We start from the raw sequence: 25,023 nt of genomic DNA, 5'->3' as shown, positions 1-25,023 counted from the left end.
CAGCAAGCATTTTTTTTTTTTAAAAGATGTCTAATAGATGTCTAATAGACGTCTAAACATAGTCGTCTTGGGTAAAACAAGGCTAAATTTAGGCTGTCAGTGAAAATCTAATAGATATCTGAGAATACACCAAAACTAGACTAGTCATCAAAACTGAAATGAATAACTACACATTTAAAATCTGTCTAATCTGTTTGACAACTAGTCTAGTTTTGGGCTAGACTAAAAGTGTCTATGTTTAGATGTCTGTTTGATGTCTATTAAACACAAAATTGTTTGCTGGGTTTCTGTAATGTATTGAGTTCATTGACCATTGCTTGCCACGGCTACAGTTTCTCATTCAAATCCTTCAGTTGTTGCTTTTTTTATAGCTGGTTATTATTGCACCAAAATGTATTAAAATGTAAGTAAATTATAACAGAGCAAACTTTTCTGTATTCGTAGTTATTAGTAGTGCATTATTTGTTTAACCCCTAAAGGCTACATGCTGACTGACTGACAGGGCTGTGTGATGAGGCAAGCAAACATGACATAGCTTTCAGTTATGATGAACACAGTTTCCATAATTATACTTAATTTATCCGCTTGTTAAGTGTGACGTCATGCAAAGCGGCTTCTGGGTCCAAATGCTTTATCAAACTGATTGGGAAGACTCATCAAATGGTAATAATAAATGTTTACAAAACAATGTAATACTTTCGAAATCACGATCAAAATATATATAACCATGCCTGATATCTGATGGCCAGAAAGTGATTAATATTTTACAATGAATAATATTTTATTAGGTACACCATAATGTTAAATAAAATTCACTTTATTGTGTGATAGGACTAAAAAGTGGTCAAAAACAAATATTTTCTCAATTCAAATGAGTACGGCTTGGACCCAGAAACAGTATTTATACGTTACGACTTAACAAGTAGATAGATAAAGGTCTATAGCTCTGCATACAATTACTTTATCTTGCTGGAGTTTATGACCGTTTCACTTTACTTTAGGACACATACTTTAGGATACATTACTGCTGCTCTGTAGGTCTATTGGAGACATTCATAAATATTCCTAGCAAGTGTAATAAATGTTGGAGACATACTTGCTACATAAGCACACAAAAATTGCACTTCAGCAGTGTTTATTTGAGAAAATCAGCAGTGTATATTTGAGGCTGTGCAGGAAGTTTTGTGCACAAACGGAGGAAATCGGCACTCAAGCAAAGGAATTTGCATGTTCGTATTAAGTAAATTCGATCTTGACTTGTAATACTGCTTACAACATTTGTCATTGAAATAATGCCATAGGTAGTTGGAAAATCTGTGTAAAAGGCCTGCCACCACAGTTGGAAAATCCTAGAGGAAACACTACAAGACATAACATCTAAGAAATCTGTTCTAAATGTAACTGGGAACCAGTGTAAAGATTTGAGGACAGGTGTGATGTGCTCGGATTTTCTGATTTTGGTCAGAATCCTGGCAGCAGCATTCTGGATGAGCTGCAACTGTCTGACTGTCTTTTTTTGGGAAGGCCAGTGAGGAGTCTATTACAGTAATCCACCTTGCTGCTGATAAAAGCATGAACAAGTTCTAAGTTCTATGATCTAACTTCTCGCTGGAAGCAAAGCATCTAATTCTTTTAATGTTTTTGAGATGATAGTATACTGATTTACTAAAGGCTTTGACATGACTATTGAAACTCAGATTCAACTCCAGAATTACACCAAGATTCTTGACCTTATTTTATGTTGTTTGACCCTTCGAGCCAAGGTACACATTCACCTCATCTCTCCTCACAAACGCAATGACCAGAGTTTTCTCTGTTTAACTGAAGAAAGTTTTGGCACATCCAACTTTTAATTTCAACATTGCATTAGCAGCTTTCAATGCATTAGCATGTATTGGTTAAAGTGGTTAGAATAGTTATTACCAGTTCCCCCCAATCTTGAAGTCAGAATTATTAAAACCCCTTTGAATGTTTTTTTTTCGATTTTAAATATTTCCCAAATGATGTTTAGAGCAGGGAAATCTTTACATTATGTCTGATAATGTTTTATTTATTTGTTTATTTTGGCTAGAATAAAAGCAGTTATTAATAATAATAATAATAATAATAAGAAAAAAGCATTTTAAGGTCAGAATTAATTGCCCCTTTAGGCTATATATTTTTTTCTCTATAGTCTACAGAACAAACCATCATTATGCAATAACTTGACCCTAACCTGCCTAGTTAACCTAATTAACCTAGTTAAGTCTGTAAATGTCTTTAAGCTGTATAGAAATGTCTTGAAAAATATTTAGTCAAATATTATTTACTGTCATCAAAGATCAAATAAATCAGTTATTAGGAATGAGTTATATTTTTAATAATAATAATTAATAATTCTGACTTCTTCTGTATATATGTATTTTTTTTTAATTAATAAAGTTTGGTTTGTTTATGAAATTTTAAGAATTGGGGAGGTATGGTGGCTCAGTCCTTAGTACTGTTGCCTCACAACAAGAAGGTTGCTGGTTCAAACCCCCGGCAGGGCCTGTTGGCATTTCTGTGTGGAGTTTGCATGTTCTCCCCATGTTCATGTGGGTTTTCTCTGGGTGCTCTGGTAAAATAATTTGGCTGTAGAGTGTTTCCCAGTACTGGGTTGCAGCTGGAAGGGCATCCTATGCATAAAACATATGCCGGAATAGTAGTTCGCTTCGGCAATCTCTGAGATTCAAAAATGTTGTTGTAATTTATTGTCATTTGTTTTAAATGTGTATATATTTATTAATTTTATAATACGGTTATTATTTAGTTCAATGTTATGATAAAGCGAAATGAGTAATTTGTCATGGCTAGTTGTAATAAAGTATGTTTTCTTGAATCTGCATTTATGATTATTTTTCAGTTTAACATTTCCAATTGCACAGATTATTTTAGCGTTAATTGATTGCTTTTTATTTCAGATAACTGCCGTGCAGCGTTTCAAGGCGATTGTTAAAGGAACGGTCATGTAATTAGAATCATTTGTTCAAATCAGAAATGGTTTGTGGCACTTTGATGAAAAATGAAATTGTTTTAAATTTCATGCAATTTTCATCCCCTTTAATGATGGCAGCTGGAACTGAAATGTTTTTTTTCCCCCAGCTGCTGAGGGATTTTGATTACAACTGATAATGATTTATTTTTCCCTCTTTTTTGCACCAACTCACAGACAAGAAGACCAGGAACGTGCATTAAAAAAGTAAATAGACTTGATTTTGATCTGATGTTGACTTTAAATATCCGACAATTATCGGAGTTACTTCCTTCCTCCTCCATTCAGCGTGATCGTAAATGGCCTTATGCATATTCATGGACGTCTACGTCACATGAAATCCATCATCAGCACTCTTTGAGAGAGTCTGAATGCAGCGGTTCATCCGCAGCATTGGCGTCTCAGTCTCTTAACATCTGATTCATGTTGATCTGTAAGGCTAGATTCATGATGTGAGTGGAAGTCAACAATACATGTAATGAAAATTGCTCTTCTACCATCTGGAGCCTTATGTCAGAGGCTCATTCATGAAACAAGAGTACCAACAAAGACACAAACGCACACACACCGCAGAAGGAAATGCATACATTCCCCAAGTGACCACTAGAGTGCTGTGCAGCATTACGGATTGCATGCATATAATGTTGGGAGAGTTAAACGCACTGACTATATTAGAGTTGTGGCTTTTTAAAAGCAGGCTTTACAATATGGATTTCCCATACAGTCCAATAAATACTGAATCACTCCTAATTAAACGGCTGACATTTAAAGAAGTGTTTTTCTCCATCAATTTTCTTTGATATTTAATGGTACATATACTGTGAAGAAAAGTAAATCATTTTTCCAGGAATCATTTTTGTTGTTATTGTTGTTGATTCACAATTGTCTTATAGAAATAACACCAAAGGCAAACCGATAGATTCAAGACACTAATTGAGATTCATCCCAACACAAAACCAGGGATTGTAATCCAAATTGTATCCCTTATATAAGCAACATACTGTAGATTAATTTATAATTACAGACAGCTGGAGAGAGGCAGTTTAGATGTACTGTTAGTAGACCATAACTTAAAATGCAAGAAACAGTATGGCATATTAAATAAACCTATTTTAAATGAACATATTTAAAAACAGTTTTGAGCATGAAGGGCTAAAACATTCCAGCATCTGAATTACAGATCTGAATTAGTTTTAGTCTATCTATCTATCTATCTATCTATCTATCTATCTATCTATCTATCTATCTATCTATCTATCTATCTATCTATATCTGTCTGTCTGTCTGTCTGTCTGTCTGTCTGTCTGTCTGTCTGTCTGTCTGTCTGTCTGTCTGTCTGTCTGTCTTGATGCCATCCATCAAGTTAGTTAGTGTCTAAAACCAAATGTAAAAAAACAAATATAAACATTTCTGAAAACATGGCACCTTGTTTTGTTATTCCTACTGGTTCTAAATTCATGTGACATTTTTTTAAATTTTATATTAAATTTGGATTAAATATCATAAGTAGTTTAGAGAGTAAAGAAATACATACATATTGTATTAAATAATGTTCTGTCTAGCTGATATATTTATTTGAAGCAACATACATATTCTAACATGTACTTAATAAAATATGTAAAATAAAAAATATATATTAAAAATGTTATAATAATTTAAATGATTTAAAACATTTTGCTGACAAATGGGTCAAACCTAATGGTTTAAATACATAAATACATTGTAAATACACAGTACTAATTAATATGTGGGACTGTATTTTGATGGTCTTTTAAAATGTCACCATATATATATATATATATATATAAAATAACAGCACTCCTACATCCTCTTCACCTTTTACTCCACCCACATACAGCAACAAGCACTCTACAGTATGACAAATATTCCTCCTGTTGGACAACATAATGTACTTTTGAGTTTTATCAGTCAAGAATGTTGTTTAGATTGACACCATGCAGTTTATTTATAAGGATAGTGCCTATTTTTAATTATTTATAATTTCAGAGCATCAGATTCAATGCATCGGCTGCCATCAGCCTTCTGAGCAGACCAAATAAAGTGACAGTTGACGTTCTGCCACAAGATGGCGACAGAGACCGCATAACAAGTCCTTAGGGAAAAAAAAACAGCCTTTAATCAGCATAGGTTCCAAACTACAGCTGAACAAATCTTTGTAAATCAGGTAAGTGACTTTTTAAGTCAGTCTCCCTCTTATTTTGTAGTGCGGTATTTATACCTCATAAACTGGAAGTGTTTGCTTTGCCCTGGCTTTTTCTGGGATAATCATAGTAATCTCCCGATTGCAACAGAGAAATACTCGGAAACCGCTGTAGACTGATGGCATTTCATGCCGTTCAGCCTTATAAACTTGTCAGCAAAATTACCTGTTTTGTCATCACTTTAGACATTGCGCTAGAGAATCAGCCAAATACTAGCTCTAAAGGGACGTTTGTGAATTAGTAATAGCTTCTGCTGTTGTGACATTAATAATGGAAGAAAGTAGTTTCTCATATAAAAAGATTTTTCAGACTATCCGTGTTTGATTTTCTTTTTTATACACACGATTATGCCTCAAACTGTTGTATAAACGCAACATCACACCCGTAGCACTGCAACATGGCTGTATATCAGCACTGGTGGGGCACTAAGGCACTCGGCCTGTGGCCTTGATATATATATATATATATATATATATATATATATATATATATATATATATATATATATATATATATATATATATATATATGAAATAACTAAATAATCGGACAATAAACAAATAATCCAATTGTAAAAACACTTTTATTGTTCTGTTGCTTGAAATCCCCCTTTAATTTTTTAACTTTATTTTTCTCAGTTTACCTATTCATTCATCATATTTCACATTTCCCCATTGTTTTGTCAGTAAATGCAATGCACTGCAGGTCCTTCCCTAACCCTCAGATGTATTGCGGTGGTTGTGTTCATTGGTGTGAGGTGACTGTAACTCAAGGCAGGACTGCTGGAGGTGGATGTAGACACACGGAGGAGAGAGGCTGATTAAGAACCTCCGCAGTGTGAGAGCAGGGCTTTCTGCCCCCGTGCTACCGGCTGACCTTGCACAATTCAGCTCCATGAAGCCAAGTCACAGCCGTCCCACTGAATAAAAGCTTGCTGGCCATATGGGTCATGCCTAAAAACACTGCTTTCCTTCCTGTCATACAAAGTGCCCCCACCTACAAAAAATGCACACGCAGCATTTAATGCCCTGTAGCACCAGCTCATAAATGCTTTGAGCCATTGGGAGAACATTGAATCTGACATCACTATTACCGGATTCTAAACTAGCCTCGAGGAAGAAGAAAAGTCTGTTATGATTCGCTCACCTTTTTGTTGTTTCCAAACTTGAATGCTGTTATTTTTTTCAGTTCAAAGTGTGACCCTGAACCATGAAAAGCAGGGATACGGGTCATTTTATTTTGTAATCGAGATTACATCATCTAAACGCTGAATAAATATAACAAAATACTGGCAGATATACTCTTATTTGAAAATATGGGATCTGAGGGTTTAATAAGAATCAAATTATTGAGAAATTGTACAAGTTGTACGAAATAAGTTCAATGCACATTACTGATTAAACAATAAGATTTGATATGTTTCCAGTTGGAAATGTCTTCATGGAGCTTGATCTTTACTTAAAATTAACAATTATTTTTGGGTCAAAGTAAATTGATAATTTAGACTAATACATTGCATTGATGGCTAATTCCTTTAAATATACCCATGTGACTATTTAGAAATAGGGATAATTCACTCAAAAATAATATAAAAAGTTGTTAATTTACTCACCCTGAAACAATCACACATATAGATGACTTCTTCTTTGTTGAACAAACACTATTTGTTGCTGAAAATGTGCTCTTTGGTGATCCATAAAATGCTATTCAATGGCTATCATCACTTTAAGAGTCAGATTCATTCTGAAAGCCTCTATATACATTTCTGGAGAGCACCAAATACGTCTTAGGTGGTCCTTTATTTTTGCGTTTTTTCTTTTCATGAATCCACAAGAGGCCGCTGTGTACACTTTTGAGATGTCAAATTTCTCTTACAAGTGCCATTTGTGCATGCTCTTCCAAAGGCTGCTGTCGACTTACAGACCAACCGACCGATACCCCCTCCCACACCCTTCCTAAACCCAACCAATAGTGTTTTCAACAGCACTGATTGACCAGTGCCTACCCATTTTTTAAAACCCAATCAACACATTACATTTTCGAATTTTACCACATTCTCACCCTGCTATTTACTTGTTTATTTTATTTTTTTTCGGCTTTTGTTTTTGTCTTACCTGTTTTCTGAAACCATTTTTCACTAGAATTGAACCCTGTCATTGCGGTCAACTCCTCTCTGCATCTCAAATCTGCTGACGTACACTATAAGCCACTGGAAAAACTGGTAAAAGCAGAAAAGCTGTCAACACATGTGGTAAGCAGTCAGCAGCTAGCGTGAAAAGGTGCTAATACCGAAAAGGTGCGAATAAGTTTAATACTGCCTCATAGCTTTTGTTTTAAAGATGAAATGCAGCCATACATACTTCTGGCTACATAATTTGCAATCTCCAGAAATGGATAAAGGGCTATGTTTTCAGAATGAGCCTATGTTGCAACAAGCATACACAGATAAAAAACATTAATACAATACACACATAAAAGAAGAAAAAATGTGTTTAATGGAGCCACTTTTACCAATTCAACTGCTAGAGTACATAGAACCTATAAAGAAGAACCTGTAATTCTCTGGTGGTTAATTTGCTATAGCACAATAGGTACTATCATTAAAAGTGTTTTGTTTTGTTGTTGTAATCATAAGGGAACCATGTCAAATGTTTTTTGTTGTAAACATGAGGGTAACGTAAGTAAAATTTAGCACAGTTCTTTTGTGTTTGTAGTGTAATATTGTGCTTAAAAAACCCCAAAGACCTGCTGGAGAACAAATTATTACAGGTTCTTTATAGGTTGCATATAATCATCCTATGATTATTCAATTCAGTTCATGTTTATTTCTATAGCGCTTTTACAATGTAGATTGTGTCAAAGCAGCTTAACATAGAAGTTCTAGTGAATTGGAACAGTCAGTCTAGTTTTCCAAGTTCAGTTTAGTTTAGTTCAGTGTGGTATAAATGTCACTGCTGAAAGTCCAAACACTGACTAGCAAATCCTTGCATGCTTGGCTTTACAAGTCCACAGGTGATCAGGCTGGTACATGGGATCAATGCGAAGACTTGTCTGTCACTGTGTTCTTTCTGGAATCAGTCCCATGCTTTCCACTCCTTCATGACCGCCACAGTGTCTGCTCAGGATTTTAGCCTCTTTATGGTTGATTATGGGCCAAAGAACCACTGAAGAACCTTTTTTTGTAGTTGATTGTTATAGATTATTCGTAGAATTTGTATTGTGTCGCTATAACTTTGATTAATAAATGCTGTAAAATATTTTCCATTTATTCTGATAATTTGCAAAGATTTAGACCAGTGGTCACCAAACTTGTTCCTGGAGGGCCGGTGTCCTGCAGATTTTAGCTCCAACCCTAATCAAACACACCTGAACAAGCTAATCAAGATCTAACTTGGTATACTTGAAACATCCAGGCAGGTGTGTTGAGGCAAGTTGGAGCTAAACCCTGCAGGGACACCGGCCCTCCAGGACCAGGATTGGTGACCCCTGATTTAGACACTCTAGTCTGCAATTAGGCATGGGCCAGTATTAGTTTCTGGCACTATGAAAACCTTAAAAATACCACAGTATTGTGACTACTTTTGTAGTCTGCTCAGTTATTTTTAAATGCCTTAATGAAAAACAACAACAATAACAACTTGTACACAATATATTTTAGTTATAGGAAAGATTAAATTTTTGTTTATAAGAGTAAACATTACAGGCTAAAAAAATTAAAATGAATTTTCGACTTCTGCTTCTTCATCATTAGTTTCAAAACCACAGATTTCTTTCTCTTTTTTTTTTGCATCTTTTTATTAACATTTTAACTATTAATTACAAAACACATTGAAGCACACCAACAGACTATGCCCATTTATAACAATGCAAAGCTAAATAAATAAAAAAAAATAAAAAAAAATAAATGAATAAAAAATAAAAAAATAGTAATAAAAATGATTTATTTATTAGTTATTATTAATTAATAAATAATTAGAATATGTACATATATGCATAATAAAATTACAATATATATATATAAAAAAAAAAAAATATATATATATATATATATATATATATATATATATATATATATATATATATATATATATATACACACACACACACACACACACACACACACACACACATACATACACACATGTACACACATACATACATATATACACACATATATATATATATATATATATATATATATATATATATATATATACATACACATACACATACACACATGCATACATATACACATACAAATATAAAGATAAAATAATAATAAAATAAAACACATAAATTCAATTATGACATACCATAACTCAAAATGCAGCTTAAAGAAACATCAATAAGTTCTCATATTAAGCCTCAGTAGACATATGAATGACACAGGTAAGAAATTCTGAGGGAATCATTTCCCTAATAATACTGTGCCACCCTTTCAAAGATGGGGGTTTGTCACTGACCCAGTTTATCAGTATATTTTTCCTGGCAGCGAAGGCTAAAATGTCAAATAAACGATTACTGAATTTGTCAGGCAAACGTCCAACCGGGAGACCTAAAATTAAAGATAAAACCACAGATTTCTTAACACATAAACAAACATAAATCTTAGGAATGGTATAGCAGATCATTTTAGCGGTCCTAAAACCTTGACTTTTCCAATCCGCGGTAAACAATACTGAGCATTTTATTCACAAACCAGTTTGATCCAATTCCAGACTTTGACTCGATGTAATCCATGCAGAATTTTCATGGGTTGTCGCTTACAAGCAACACCGATTTGTTTTGTGCTTCAGCATAACTTTTCAGAAAGCCTATCCTCACAGCATGATTGTTCAGGGTGAATATAAATAGATATATTGATTTGTGCATGGGGTTGTATTAGTGTGGATGGTAACGGCAGACACAACAACTTGGCTGATTAGTTTGTTGGTCAGAGTACGAGAGGAAACCAGTGGAAGTCTGAATAATCAAAGCTTGCATCCCTGTGTGCTGTCTGCCAATAGACCCCCTCATTACTGGGATGTTGACAATCAGCTACAGCAACGCTGACACTATTTCCCAGTCCTCGGAGGCCGGATCCTTTGAGTGTCATGGGAGGGGGGAGAAGGCTTCGAAAAGCACTTGTATGATAGAGAGAGATGCTTTGTATAACAACAACAGCTTGTTTCTTCCATCCTTTTCACATGTATGAGTTCCTGGCATATCCAGTGTGCTGTCCTGCAATGTTCCTTTCTGTTCCCTTTCTCTCGTGGCACTAATTACACGGTTACACTAAGCTATTATTAGGCATCCTCTTTGTTTACTTAATGCCGTATTCGTGTGCGTGTGTGTTTTATGTAGCCTTGGTTTCCAGGCGAGTATAATCGGCACTTATAATATGCGAAACTGAAAATAACTTGGAGATACTAGCAGCATTGCTCAGATGCGTAATGGAATTGAGGATCAGAATGGATAGAACTGTACGGCGTTTAAGAACGGCGTGTGATTGGACTGAAGCAATGAGTCATTGTGTGATCATAATGACTCAAATCAAAATTACTTATTTATAGAGCCAGCGATTTGCACTCCTGCCTCCTCCATTATGAACAACGACGTAACTTGAGAGATGAAGCTATTGCATAATGTTTGAAAGGTTTGGAGAACTGAAAGAGATTTCACATGAATAAAATTCCCATTTGGCCGCATTAATTGTCCGGTGTCATTTAGATTGGACTTGGTTTGATTAATTTGTGACAGCCGCTGTCAGTTTGTCCGTCTCATGAAATTCAGATCATCCCTTCAATGTTTTTGTTTTTCATCATTCAATTGAAACGTCATTAAACATTTAATTTAATTCATATGGACCATGAAGTAACCTGCTGCGCGTCTGCTCTATTATTGATCAATTAGACTGTAATTTAATCAGAACGTTTATTTATTTACGTTTATAATGGCGAAGATTCATCCAGGGTGCTATGTAAGTGACATGCTTTAATGGAACCATTTCATATCCATTATGACCAGTGCTTTGTTCTAATTTAAAATAGAGACACAAGACTTTTAAAGATGATTTCATTATTATTACCTGCACCATTAGGGGACTTTACCATTATGAGTGTATTTGCAGCGAGGGAGCTAAAGCATGACAACATTAAGCATACTATAAACTGCTGGGGTGTCAAACGCCGGTGTATTCATACAGAAAATGACATCATTAAAATTGATCAAGTGTAAGAGGAAATAACAGGAGCCGTGGAGTGAACTCCACTTTCAAACAAAACCTTCATACGCAGCCTAATGTATCTGCATCAAGCCCCTGTTGTCATCCAACTGCTATGCATTAGCCATATATAAATGATCAGCTATAAATGAAATGAGAAGTGCTGATGAAATTTGGGGAGCTTGATGTGAACTGCAGCACAGATTAGGCTTGGAGGATTGATTCCTTCTAAAAATGTCAATGAGATGAAAAGTAATTTGGTAACTATTAGAATGACCACAGCGATCATTCTGATCATTCATATAAGACTGTAAGTTAAGTTTTATGAAGTCATTACCCTAAAAATACAATCTTAAAAAAAGGGTCACACTTTACTATAAGGTTTTATCTGGTAATGTATTTACATGTATTAATCATATATTACATGTATTTAAATGTATTATAATGTATTTAACATCAGCTAAGTATGAACAGTACTTGTACAGCATTTAGTAGTTCAACATGTACTAATGCATTATTAACATCCAAAGCCATGCTTGTTAACATTAATGCACCATGAGTTAACATGAACTAACGATGAACAATACTTCAATTGACTAGCGTAAAGGCGGAGTCCTGGCTTGGCCAGTTAGAGTTTGCATGTTCTCCAATGTTCGTGTGGGCTTTCTCCAGGTTTTCTGCTTTCCCCCACAGTCCAAACACGGTTCATTCTGCTGTGGCAACCTTTGAAATAGACACTAAGCTAAATGAAAATGAATGAACTAACGTTAAGTAAAACTGACAAATACTGTTATAAATGTATTGTTCAAATACATGAACTAATACACACTTATTCTCACACATGCACTATGGCCAATAGAGTTAATTTAATTCACCTATACCACATCGTCACCTTAGAATTATAAGGTTTTATTTGACATTTTTGTCAAAACTGAGTTATTGACATATTCTTATTAAATGACAAATTATTTACATTATGGGATGTTTTTTTAGAAGTTGTTTACATTTTAAGATATTTTATTTAAAAAACAAATATGTAATGCAAAAACTTTTAAGCTCAATATCTCAAAATCATTCATAGAACCTTATAATTCCACGGTGACGACATGTCTTTGGACTGTAGGGGAAACCGGAGAACCCAGAGGAAACCCACGCGAACACAGGGAGAACATGCAAACTCCACACAGATATGCCAACTGACCCAGCCAGGACTCAAACCAGCGACCTTTATGGATATAGTATAATGTTGCAGGTACATTATTTGAGAAGTGTATTTCCATTAGTTAGCCTATATTGACATTCAACGAATATTATATACTACACAACACCATCAAATTTAAATGTATTAAAATGTTTTGTGTGGTTTTATTCATTCATTTATTTTTCTTCTGACTTAATCCCTGATTTATCAGGGGTTGCCACAGTGGAATGAACCGCTAACTATTTTAACATATGTTTACCTATACGCTATATGGCCAATTTTGTTCATTCAATTCACCAATACCACATCTGTGGGGGAAACTGAAGCCCCCCGGAGGAAACACATGAGTACACGCACACACAAATGTTAACTGAACCAGCTGGGACTCAAATCTGCAACCCTCTTGCTTTGAGGCAACAGTGCTAACCACTGAGCCACCATGGTGCCTGTGTGTTTTTATTGTTGACAATGATTTTATAATGGCAATTTATAATGCAGGTATTTGTGTTATATCATGCCACCAGAAAGGATCAAGGAGCATCATTCCTTTCACTTTGAAAGCATTGCAAAAGATGCAAGACGTGATGCAATATGTTACTGAAATGTCATTGTGGGATTGAGCCTGGTTTGACTTCTTTTGACTGGCACAAGAAAACAATTAAAGCTTTGTCTCCAAGAGAAACACAGGAGGAATCCTCCGAAACTCGCTGTTCGGCAGTCTCAAGGTGACTGCACTTTGAATGACTTCTGATTTTTAATTGAACACGGCGAGACATTCACAAGACCCTGGAGAATCCACGGTTCAATTGAGTGTGAATGCGTGGCGCTATGCAAATGGCTTCACTCCTCCTCTCACAATAATTAGGATGGGTTCCCTAATTCCACAGAACTTGTTCCTGACTCGCAGTGGCTTCCTCTCTAATGCAAATGCAGCTACCAAAGTTGAGAGTGGCTCATCAGTCAAATCATGCGAGACTGAAGATCAGAACACGTATGAACTGGATCATGCATACTTCATTGGGCGTATCCTTCAAAACTCATGTGCTGCTACTACTTCGAGATGAGCTTTAAGATTGCATCCCATTGAAGAATGCATTTCTTCAGGATCCCATTATGGAAGCTACGGTGCTCACAGAGATTTTAATGGCAGGGTAAGCTCAGCCAACGAAAGTGAAGCTCTAAATCAATCAATGATTAAAACAACACTGCTGGCTTCTCGATGGCTGGCTGCTTTTAATTTCCAGCTTAAACCAGCCTCCGTGCTCGTTTCAATTTTTCAGCGATCCCTCGAAGTTGCAGCATAGCCAGCAAGTCTCCAGAGAATCTCTGCTGTTGTCTCGCTCGTCCCACCACCTGACAGGAAAGTGGCTGGAGGGGCTTCTCCTGATGATGCCAGTGGAAAAAAAGCCCCTATTAATTACTGATGTGGTCTCAGAGCAGGGACATGACAGCAGGTAAATGAGATTCAGGAAGAACAGCTGCAGCTCCTCATCTCCTGTGCTGGCTATTCTTAGAAGATAAAGAACAGGCCGGATGGCCACTTGCCGAACGAGCCAAAGAAATGAATGGTTTTGAAATGTCTTCAGATAATGGGACTTTCAGTCTGTTAAGTGGTACGATTCTGTGATTTTTTTTTTTTTTTTTACACAAAAGTGGGTGACTGCATAGAGACAGCTAGGTCAGAGAAATCTGAAGAACAACCTGTCTTGCAGGCTTTAAATCAAGCGTTCTCCATCAGTCTAAAAGTTTCTAGTGAGTCTGAAAAGAGATCTTCCTCTGCAAATTTTCATTATGTATCCCAAAATGTGAGCATTTTGAGTGGCATCAGATGGCGGCTGCGGTATAGACCATTTACCATGTTTGTAAACATTCAGGATGCGCGCGCAGGGAGGTGGCAGAAAGCAACTGGGAGCCCTAGCATTTACAGCCAGGGAATGACATTAGATGCGGTGCAGAGTTTGTTGTTGGCTTAGAAATAAGATATATTACTTACATATTATATATATTATTTACATAATGCTTACAGCATATTATAACAGCTCGTCACCCAGTGACAAGCACAGTGATTCTGCAAAATTAACGTTAATGTGAGCGGCGTTCATCTGACAGGTCTATTTGTGATAGCTCCCTCCCAATGGATATTCGATAAGACGAAGTGACCAAGCATCCAGCCCGAAATATACAAACTCATTGAAGTTCCGAGTGATTTTACAAGAGAGGAGTTAAAGGTCTACAAGTCTTTAGATGCCAACAATTTTGTTCTTTGTGGTCATGTGCAAGAAATAATGCTCCATGATGACCAGATTCAAGAGCTAAACACAGAGATTCTGCCTAGCCAAAGACAAGGAAACAAGACGGAGCTAACGTTATACAAGGCCTGGGTAATTAATCACCAACACGCAAAACAACTGCATTCTGACAGTGAACTTCACCTGTACGGCAGGGTATTTGTACCTACACATAGAGGTAAAGTTGGTTTTATATTCGCACATTCAGACTTTCTCCTTAATAATATAATTTCATAAAAATATTATTTGCAAACTCTAAATAGCAAAATCATATTAGCAGCAGCCAATGACTATCAATATAGAACATGTTCACAGTGAAATAAACAGTGTTAATGTTTTCAAGTCACACTTGCAGGTTATTTCAGACCGAATATTCAAAGTGCCGTGGTAAACAATATAGGGAGTTTGTCACAAGTTGTCACTGAATGAATGTGTGAATATAAAACTAAGTTTACCTTAATAAACGTAACTTTCACATTTCATTCTTAGCATTCAGTGTCCGCAGTTTAATTCACCATATGTAACTGTTTTTGCTGAAATCATTTCAGCAATCAAAAACGAGTGATGTGTAGGATTCAGCATAGTGAGCTTACCTAATATGACATGAGAACTGCAGAGTCCAGCATTTCTAATTAGCTCCTTACTTCATTCAGCTCCCATTTAGCCAAAGACGTCTGCAGTCGGTATTAAAGCAGTGTGTGGTGTATGGAAAAAGTTAAGTTTTCTATTTTTGGACTCGAATTCGGCATCCTACCGCAAAACATGACATCTTTCCCATTGCAGCCTGTCTGTTTTTTGCAACCGGGGACCCGTGTGACGTCATGTGTGACGTAGGTTGGTAATTGATCTATAGGTCACTAACCCCGCCCTCTTCTTGTAAACTCATGGGAAATTCATTTGGCGTGTTTTGGACTTTATGAAGATTTTGATTCCATGGATTCAGCTCAAACTCACTACTGTGGAGGCACCATCGTCATCATTACTCAAAAGATGACAGCAGCCAGTCAAGTTTTGACTTGACTTTTCTAGAGTGTAACTGTGGATTCACACCAAAAGCAGTGAAGGCGTTTAAGTAGCTAGAAGTCATTCATTTTCAATGGGAGCCGGTGGTGATAAGCAGCAATTAGCAGTGCGGTGTGGGCATCGAGGAGAGTTGAAATCAAGTCAACTTTATGGTAATGAACTATGACGCACTTCGGCAGCAAGCGTTCGGAATTTTGAAGTCCAACGCTTGAGAAGATTCCAGAGAACACAGTCACTGTAAACTTTGATTCCGACCACAGTTGTTCCCAAGGGTTTGATTATTGCCGTCGTCTAATTTCCAGTTATTTACAATGTTTTTTTGCAGCGATGTTTATTAAAAACAAGTTAGAGGCAAATTACTGATGTGCATTAATCCCATATATACTTTTTTCCTAAAAAAAGCGGGAATCTTATGCTAACTATTAGAGGTGTGAATCTACACTGGTCTAACGTTACGGTCCAGATAATATTATCATGCCATCAATAACGTTCAATTTGATATCTCGGTGCATCACTTTGCATTGACGATGCTTTCCATACACAGTTTTATATTTGTTTCACAGCACAGCAATTCTTGTAATAAAATGTATAAATATATTTGAATTTATATACTATTTGTAATACAATTTTGTCCTTTAATACAGTCAGATATATAAACTGTACCTTTAAACAGCACAAGAATTTATAGCAAATAACCAAACATAAATATCCTGCTCACTTTCTGAGCCGTCTAGCAAGATCTTTCTTACAGCCCTATGATTGGTCACATGCACAACAGAAAGGGCAGCGATTGGCTCTTACGAGCAGCATTTTCACAGATGAGTGACACTAATAAATGGCAGCGATTTTTAGCTGATCTATGATAGATGCGGTAAAGAAAACTCTGCAGACACACGCTTGTGTCTGGATCCAGAAGTATTGATGTAACAGCCGAGGAGAGGAAAAGTCATGCCAGCAGGTCAAATGGGTCAAACAGTGATAAAAGGAGAGAGAGAGAGAGAGAGAGAGAATTGGAGTTTACTTTCATTCTCTAAATCGCAGGGAAATAGGGGCTTCTGCTGTAAGTGTCAGTGAAAGACTGACCAGCAAACACACAAACACACACGAAGTGAAATTGTGCCCAGTTTCTGTGTTTTTAAGTAGTTGGAGCGTTGTAAATACTCGCGCTCGCTTTCCTCGCCATAGTAAGCTATGGCTAGAGAGCGTATATGATATAAATGACTTCAGTACACAATAAACCAGTTATTGTGTACTGACATCATTTATATCATATGATTATTACTGAATCGATACAGAATTGTGCGCGTCTGCATCACGGTGCATTGAAGAAACAATTCATTTTGACACCCCTACTACACAGTAAATTTTGCTGTGTTAAAGAAACTCTTAAAGAGTTAAATTTAACACTGCACGTGAGTGTATTTGGTCCCACTCAGAATTGGTGTTAAATTAACACTTTTCATTGTGTTATATTTTCAGAGTAAAATTAACTCGATTTTGAGTTAAAATTTAACACTGGTAAACACTGAAAATTGTTAAGTTGTTTTACTCTATTTAGAAATGACTCTGACTGGTGTTCCTTAATTTAACGCCACACAGAAATGAACTCAGGTTAAATGTTAATACATCACTAATAAAGAGTCGATTTTCAAACCATATGGTGTTGCATTAACTGTCATTATTTCAATCTGGTGCATTTTTTAATGCTACTGAACATACTAAAATACATTAAACAAAAAAAACAAAAAAAACAAAAAAAACCCCAACTCAATATCAGTTAAATCTTTTAAACGAAAGAATTGTTTAAGAATGACCCATCACTACATGTCACCACTGTTTACAGGGTGCAAACACAGATACACGCAACTTGATCGTTTTAAAGCTGTGAAGATGAGCTGGCGTGTCTATGGACACAATCAAGATTAAAATTCACTGTTGTTGATCCTGGACCATCAAGATTAAAATTCAGTGATGTTGATCCTGGACCATCAAGTGTAAAATTCACTAATTATATCCTGTACCATCAAGATGGAAATTCACTGATGTTGATAATGGACCATCAAGATTAAAATTAACTGATGTTGTTCCTGGACCATCAAGATTCTAAATCAGTGATGTTGATCCTGGACCATCTAAAGTAAAATTCACTAATGATATCCTGGACCATCAAGATTGAAATTTACAGATGTTGATCCTGGACCATCAAGATTCAAATTCACTGATTGTGATCCTGGACCATCAAGATTCAAATTCACTCATGTTGATCCTGGACAATCAAGATTCAAATTCACTGATGTTGATCCTGGACCATCAAGATTCAAATTCACTGATGTTGATCCTGGACCATCAAGATTCAAATTCACTTATTTTGATCCTGGACAATCAAGATTCAAATTCATTGATGTTGATCCTGGACCATCAAGATTAAAATTCGTTGATGTTGATCCAGGACCATCAAGATCAATAATCATTGATGTTGATCCTGGACCATCAAGAATTAAATTCACCGATGTTGATCCTGGACCATCAAGATTCAAATTCACTGATAATGATGCTGGACTATCAAGATTAAAATTCAGTGATGTTGATCCTGGACCATCAAGACTTAAAGTTCACTGATGTTCACTGATCTTTAAGATTCAAATTCATTGATGTTGATTCTGGACCATAAAAATTCAAAGTCATTGATGATGATCCTGGACCATCAAGAATTAAATTCACCGATGTTGATCCTGGACCATCAAGATTAAAATTTACTGATGTTGATCCTGGACAATCAAGATTCTAATTTACATATGGTGATCCTGGACCATCAAGATTAAAATGTACTGATGTTGATCCTGGACCATCAAAATTAAAATTCAGTGATGTTGATCCTGGACCATCAAGACTCAAATTCACTGATGTTGATCCTGGACCATCAAGATTCAAATTCAGTGATGTTGATCCTGGACCATCAAGACTCAAATTCACTGATGTTGATCCTGGACCATCAAGATTTAAATTCAGTGATGTTAATTCTGGACCATCAAGATAAATATTCGTTGATGTTGATCCTGGACCATCAAGATTCAAATTCAGTGATGTTGAACCTGGACCATCAAGATTCAAATTCATTGATGTTAATCCTGGACCATCAAGATTCAAATTCAGTGATGTTGAACCTGGACCATCAAGATTCAAATTCATTGATGTTAATCCTGGACCATCAAGATTAAAATTCAGTGGTGTTGATCCTGGAAAATCAACATAAATATTCGTTGATGTTGATCCTGGACCATCAAGACTATTATACAATGATGTTGTTCCTGGACCATCAAGATTCAAATTCACTGATGTTGATCCTGAACCATCAAGATTCAATAAAGATTCAATTTCAGTGATGTTAATCCTGGACCATCAAGATTAAAATTTACTGTTGTTGATCCTGGACCATCAAAATTAAAATTCACTGATGTTGATCCTGGACCATCAAGACTAAAATTCATTGATGTTGATACTGGATTATCAAGATTCAAATTCAGTAATGTTAATCCTGGACCATCAAGATTAAAATTCTGTGGTGTTGATCCTGGACCATCAACATAAATATTCGTTGATGTTGATCCTGGACCATCAAGACTATTATACAATGATGTTGTTCCTGGACCATCAAGATTCAAATTCACTGATGTTGATCCTGAACCATCAAGATTCAATCAAGATTCAATTTCAGTGATGTTAATCCTGGACCATCAAGATTAAAATTTACTGTTGTTGATCCTGGACCATCAAGACTAAAATTCATTGATGTTGATACTGGATTATCAAGATTCAAATTCAGTAATGTTGATCCTGGACCATCAAGATTCAAATTCAGTGATGTTGATCCAGGACCATCAAAATTAAAATTCAGTGGTGTTGATCTTGGAACATATAGATTCAAATTCACTGATGTTGATCCTGGACCATCAAAATTCAATTTCACTGATGTTGATCCTGGACCATAAAGATTCAAATTCACTGATGTTGATCCTGGACCATCAAGATTCAAATTCACTGATGTTGATAATGGACCATCAAGATTAATATTAACTGATGTTGTTCCTGGACCATCAAGATTCAAATTCAGTGATGTTGATCCTGGATCATCAAGATTCAAATTCAGTGATGTTGATCCTGGACCATCAAGATTCAAATTCATTGATGTTGATCCTGGACCATCAAGACTCATTTTCACTGATGTTGATCCTGGACCATCAAGATTCAAATTCACTGATGTTGATCCTGGACCATAAAGATTCAAATTCACTGATGTTGATCCTGGACCATCAAGATTTAAATTCACTGATGTTGATGCTGGACCATCAAGATAAATATTCATTGATGTTGATCCTGGACCATCAAGATTCAAATTCATTGATGTTGATCCTGGACCATAAAGATTCAATTTCACTGATGTTGATCCTGGACCATCAAGAATAAAATTTATTGATGTTGATCCTGGACCATCAAGATTCAAATTCACTGATGTTGATCCTGGACCATCAAGATTCAAATTCACTGATGTTGATCCTGGACCATCAAAATTAAATTCACTGATGTTGATCCTGGACCATCAAGATTCAAATTCAGTAACGTTAATCCTGGACCATAAAAATTTATATTCACTGATGTTGTTAATGGATCATCAAGATTCAAATTCATTGATGTTGATCCTGGACCATCAAGATTAAAATTCCTTGATGTTGATCCTGGACCATAAAAATTCAAAGTCATTGATGATGACCCTGGACCATCAAGAATTAAATTCACCGATGTTGATCCTGGACAATCAAGAATCAAATTCACTGATGTTGATCCTGGACCATCAACATTAAAATTTACTGATGTTGATCCTGGACCATCAACATTATAATTTACTGATGTTGATCCTGGACCATCAAGATTAAAATTTACTGATGTTGATCCTGGACCATCAAGATTCTAATTTACAGATGGTGATCCTGGACCATCAAGATTAAAATGTACTGATGTTGATCCTGGACCATCAACATTAAAATTCAGTGATGTTGATCCTGGACCATCAAGACTCAAATTCACTGATGTTGATCCTGGACCATCAAGATTCAAATTTAGTGATGTTGATCCTGGACCATCAAGACTCAAATTCACTGATGTTGATCCTGGACCATCAAGATTTAAATTCAGTGATGTTAATTCTGGACCATCAAGATTCAAATTCAGTGGTGTTGATTCTGCACCATTAAGATTCAATTTCACTGATGTTGATCCTGGACCATCAAGATAAATATTCGTTGATGTTGATCCTGGACCATCAAGATTCAAATTCAGTGATGTTGAACCTGGACCATCAAGATTCAAATTCATTGATGTTAATCCTGGACCATCAAGATTCAAATTCAGTGATGTTGAACCTGGAACATCAAGATTCAAATTCATTGATGTTGATCCTGGACCATCAAGATTAAAGTTCAGTGGTGTTGATCCTGGACCATCAAGATAAATATTCGTTGATGTTGATCCTGGACCATCAAGATTATTATACAATGATGTTGTTCCTGGACCATCAAGATTCAAATTCACTGATGTTGATCCTGAACCATCAAGATTCAATCAAGATTCAATTTCAGTAATGTTAATCCTGGACCATCAAGATTAAAATTTACTGTTTTTGATCCTGGACCGTCAAAATTAAAATTCAGTGATGTTGATCCTGGACCATCAAGACTAAAATTCACTGATGTTGATCCTGGACCATCAAGACTAAAATTCATTGATGTTGATACTGGATTATCAATATTCAAATTCACTGATGTTGATCCTGGACCATCAAGATTCAAATTCAGTGATGTTGATCCAGGACCATCAAAATTAAAATTCAGTGGTGTTGATCTTGGACCATCAAGATTCAAATTCACTGATGTTGATCCTGGACCATTAAGTGTAAAATTCACTAATGATATCCTGTACCATCAAGATTGAAATTCACTTATGTTGATAATGGACCATCAAGATTAAAATTAACTGATGTTGTTCCTGGACCATCAAGATTCAAAATCAGTGATGTTGATCCTGGATCATCAAGATTCAAATTCAGTGATGTTGATCCTGGACCATCAAGATAAATATTCGTTGATGTTGATCCTGGACCATCAAGATTCAAATTCATTGATGTTGATCCTGGACCATCAAGACTCAATTTCACTGATGTTGATCCTGGACCATCAAGATTCAAATTCACTGATGTTGATCCTGGACCATCAAGATTCAAATTCAGTGATGTTGATCCTGGACCATCAAGATTCAAATTCACTGATGTTGATCCTGGACCATCTAGATTCAAATTCAGTGATGTTGATCCTGGACCATCAAGATTCAAATTCAGTGATGTTGATCCTGGACCATCAAGATTTAAATTCACTGATGTTGATCCTGGACCATCAAGATAAATATTCATTGATGTTGATCCTGGACCATCAAGATTCAAATTCATTGATGTTGATCCTGGACCATTAAGATTCAATTTCACTGATGTTGATCCTGGACCATCAAGATTCAAATTCACTGATGTTGATCCTGGACCATCAAGATTCAAATTCACTGATGTTGATCCTGGACCATCAAGATTCAAATTCACTGATGTTGATCCTGGACCATCAAGATTCAAATTCAGTGATGTTGATCCTGGACCATCAAGATTCAAATTCAGTGATGTTGATCCTGGACCATCAAGATTTAAATTCACTGATGTTGATCCTGGACCATCAAGATTCAAATTCAGTGATGTTGATCCTGGACCATCAAGATTCAAATTCAGTGATGTTGATCCTGGACCATCAAGATTCAAATTCACTGATGTTGATCCTGGACCATCAAGACTAAAATTCAGTGATGTTGATCCTGGACCATCAAGATTCAAATTCACTGATGTTAATCCTGGACCATCAAGATTAAAATTCACTGATGTTGATCCTGGACCATCAAGATTTAAATTCAGTGATGTTGATCCTGGATCTTCAAGATTCAAATTTACTGATGTTGATCCTGGACCATCAAGATTCAAATTCACTGATGTTGATCCTGGACCTTCAAGATTCAAATTCACTGATGGACCATCAAGATTCAAATTCAGTGATATTGTTCCTGGACCATCAAGATTCAAAATCAGTGATGTTGATCCTGGACCCTCAAGTGTAAAATTCACTAATGATATCCTGTACCATCAAGATTGAAATTCACTGATGTTGATAATGGACCATCAAGATTAAATCAAGATTCAATTTCAGTGATGTTAATCCTGGACCATCAAGATTAAAATTCAGTGATGTTGATCCTGGACCATCAAGACTAAAATTCAGTGATGTTGATCCTGGACCATCAAGACTAAACTTCACTGATGTTGATCCTGGACCATCAAGACTAAAATTCATTGATGTTAAAACTGGACTATCAAGATTCAAATTCACTGATGTTGATCCTGGACCATCAATATTCAAATTCATTGATGTTGATCCTGGACCATCAAGACTCAATTTCACTGATGTTGATCCTGGACCATCAAGATTCTAATTCACTGATGTTGATCCTGGATCATCAAGATTAAAATTCACTGTTGTTGATCCTGGACCATCAAGATTAAAATTCAGTGATGTTGATCCTGGACCATCAAGATTAAAATTCAGTGATGTTGATCCTGGACCATCAAGTGTAAAATTCACTAATGATATCCTGTACCATCAAGATTGAAATTCACTGATGTTGATAATGGACCATCAAGATTAATATTAACTGATGTTGTTCCTGGACCATCAAGATTCAAATTCAGTGATGTTGATCCTGGATCATCAAGATTCAAATTCAGTGATGTTGATCCTGGCCCATCAAGATTCAAATTCATTGATGTTGATCCTGGACCATCAAGACTCAATTTCACTGATGTTGATCCTGGACCATCAAGATTCAAATTCACTGATGTTGATCCTGGACCATAAAGATTCAAATTCACTGATGTTGATCTTGGACCATCAAGATTCAAAATCACTGATGTTGATCCTGGACCATCAAGATTCAAATTCATTGATGTTGATCCTGGACCATCAAGATTTAAATTCACTGATGTTGATCCTGGACCATCAAGATAAATATTCATTGATGTTGATCCTGGACCATCAAGATTCAAATTCATTGATGTTGATCCTGGACCATCAAGATTCAATTTCACTGATGTTGATCCTGGACCATCAAGAATAAAATTTATTGATGTTGATCCTGGACCATCAAGATTCAAATTCACTGATGTTGATCCTGGACCATCAAGATTCAAATTCACTGATGTTGATCCTGGACCATCAAAATTAAATTCACTGATGTTGATCCTGGACCATCAAGATTCAAATTCAGTAACGTTAATCCTGGACCATAAAAATTTATATTCACTGATGTTGTTAATGGATCATCAAGATTCAAATTCATTGATGTTGATCCTGGACCATCAAGATTAAAATTCCTTGATGTTGATCCTGGACCATAAAAATTCAAAGTCATTGATGATGACCCTGGACCATCAAGAATTAAATTCACCGATGTTGATCCTGGACAATCAAGAATCAAATTCACTGATGTTGATCCTGGACCATCAACATTATAATTTACTGATGTTGATCCTGGACCATCAACATTATAATTTACTGATGTTGATCCTGGACCATCAACATTATAATTTACTGATGTTGATCCTGGACCATCAAGATTAAAATTCAGTGATGTTGATCCTGGACCATCAAGACTCAAATTCACTGATGTTGATCCTGGACCATCAAGATTCAAATTCAGTGATGTTGCTCCTGGACCATCAAGACTCAAATTCACTGATGTTGATCCTGGACCATCAAGATTTAAATTCAGTGATGTTAATTCTGGACCATCAAGAGTCAAATTCAGTGGTGTTGATTCTGCACCATTAAGATTCAATTTCACTGATGTTGATCCTGGACCATCAAGATAAATATTCGTTGATGTTGATACTGGACCATCAAGATTCAAATTCAGTGATGTTGAACCTGGACCATCAAGAT

General features: G+C 35.9%; 2 long non-coding RNA genes across 2 annotated transcripts in view; both read left to right on the top strand.

Annotated features, from left to right (window-relative positions):
• LOC147845989 (uncharacterized) overlaps nucleotides 1-23,553 on the top strand; it is a 43,530-nt gene extending 19,977 nt beyond the window's left edge. The window contains exon 2 of the long non-coding RNA XR_015481126.1: nucleotides 17,790-23,553. This is a non-coding gene — a long non-coding RNA (uncharacterized LOC147845989). The remainder of the gene's footprint in view (nucleotides 1-17,789) is intronic.
• LOC147845990 (uncharacterized) lies at nucleotides 13,541-17,706 on the top strand. Its single transcript, XR_015481109.1, has 3 exons — nucleotides 13,541-13,786; nucleotides 13,916-16,845; nucleotides 17,364-17,706. It is a non-coding gene; the product is annotated as an uncharacterized LOC147845990 (long non-coding RNA).
• Nucleotides 23,554-25,023: the final 1,470 nt, after the last annotated feature.

The sequence above is a fragment of the Danio rerio genome, chromosome 3 (assembly GCF_052040795.2).
Source record: "Danio rerio strain M-AB ecotype USA chromosome 3, GRCz13ab, whole genome shotgun sequence".
Taxonomy (NCBI): domain Eukaryota; kingdom Metazoa; phylum Chordata; class Actinopteri; order Cypriniformes; family Danionidae; genus Danio; species Danio rerio.
Note: the sequence above shows the minus strand (reverse complement) of the source record. Positions and strands in the feature narration are given on the sequence as shown.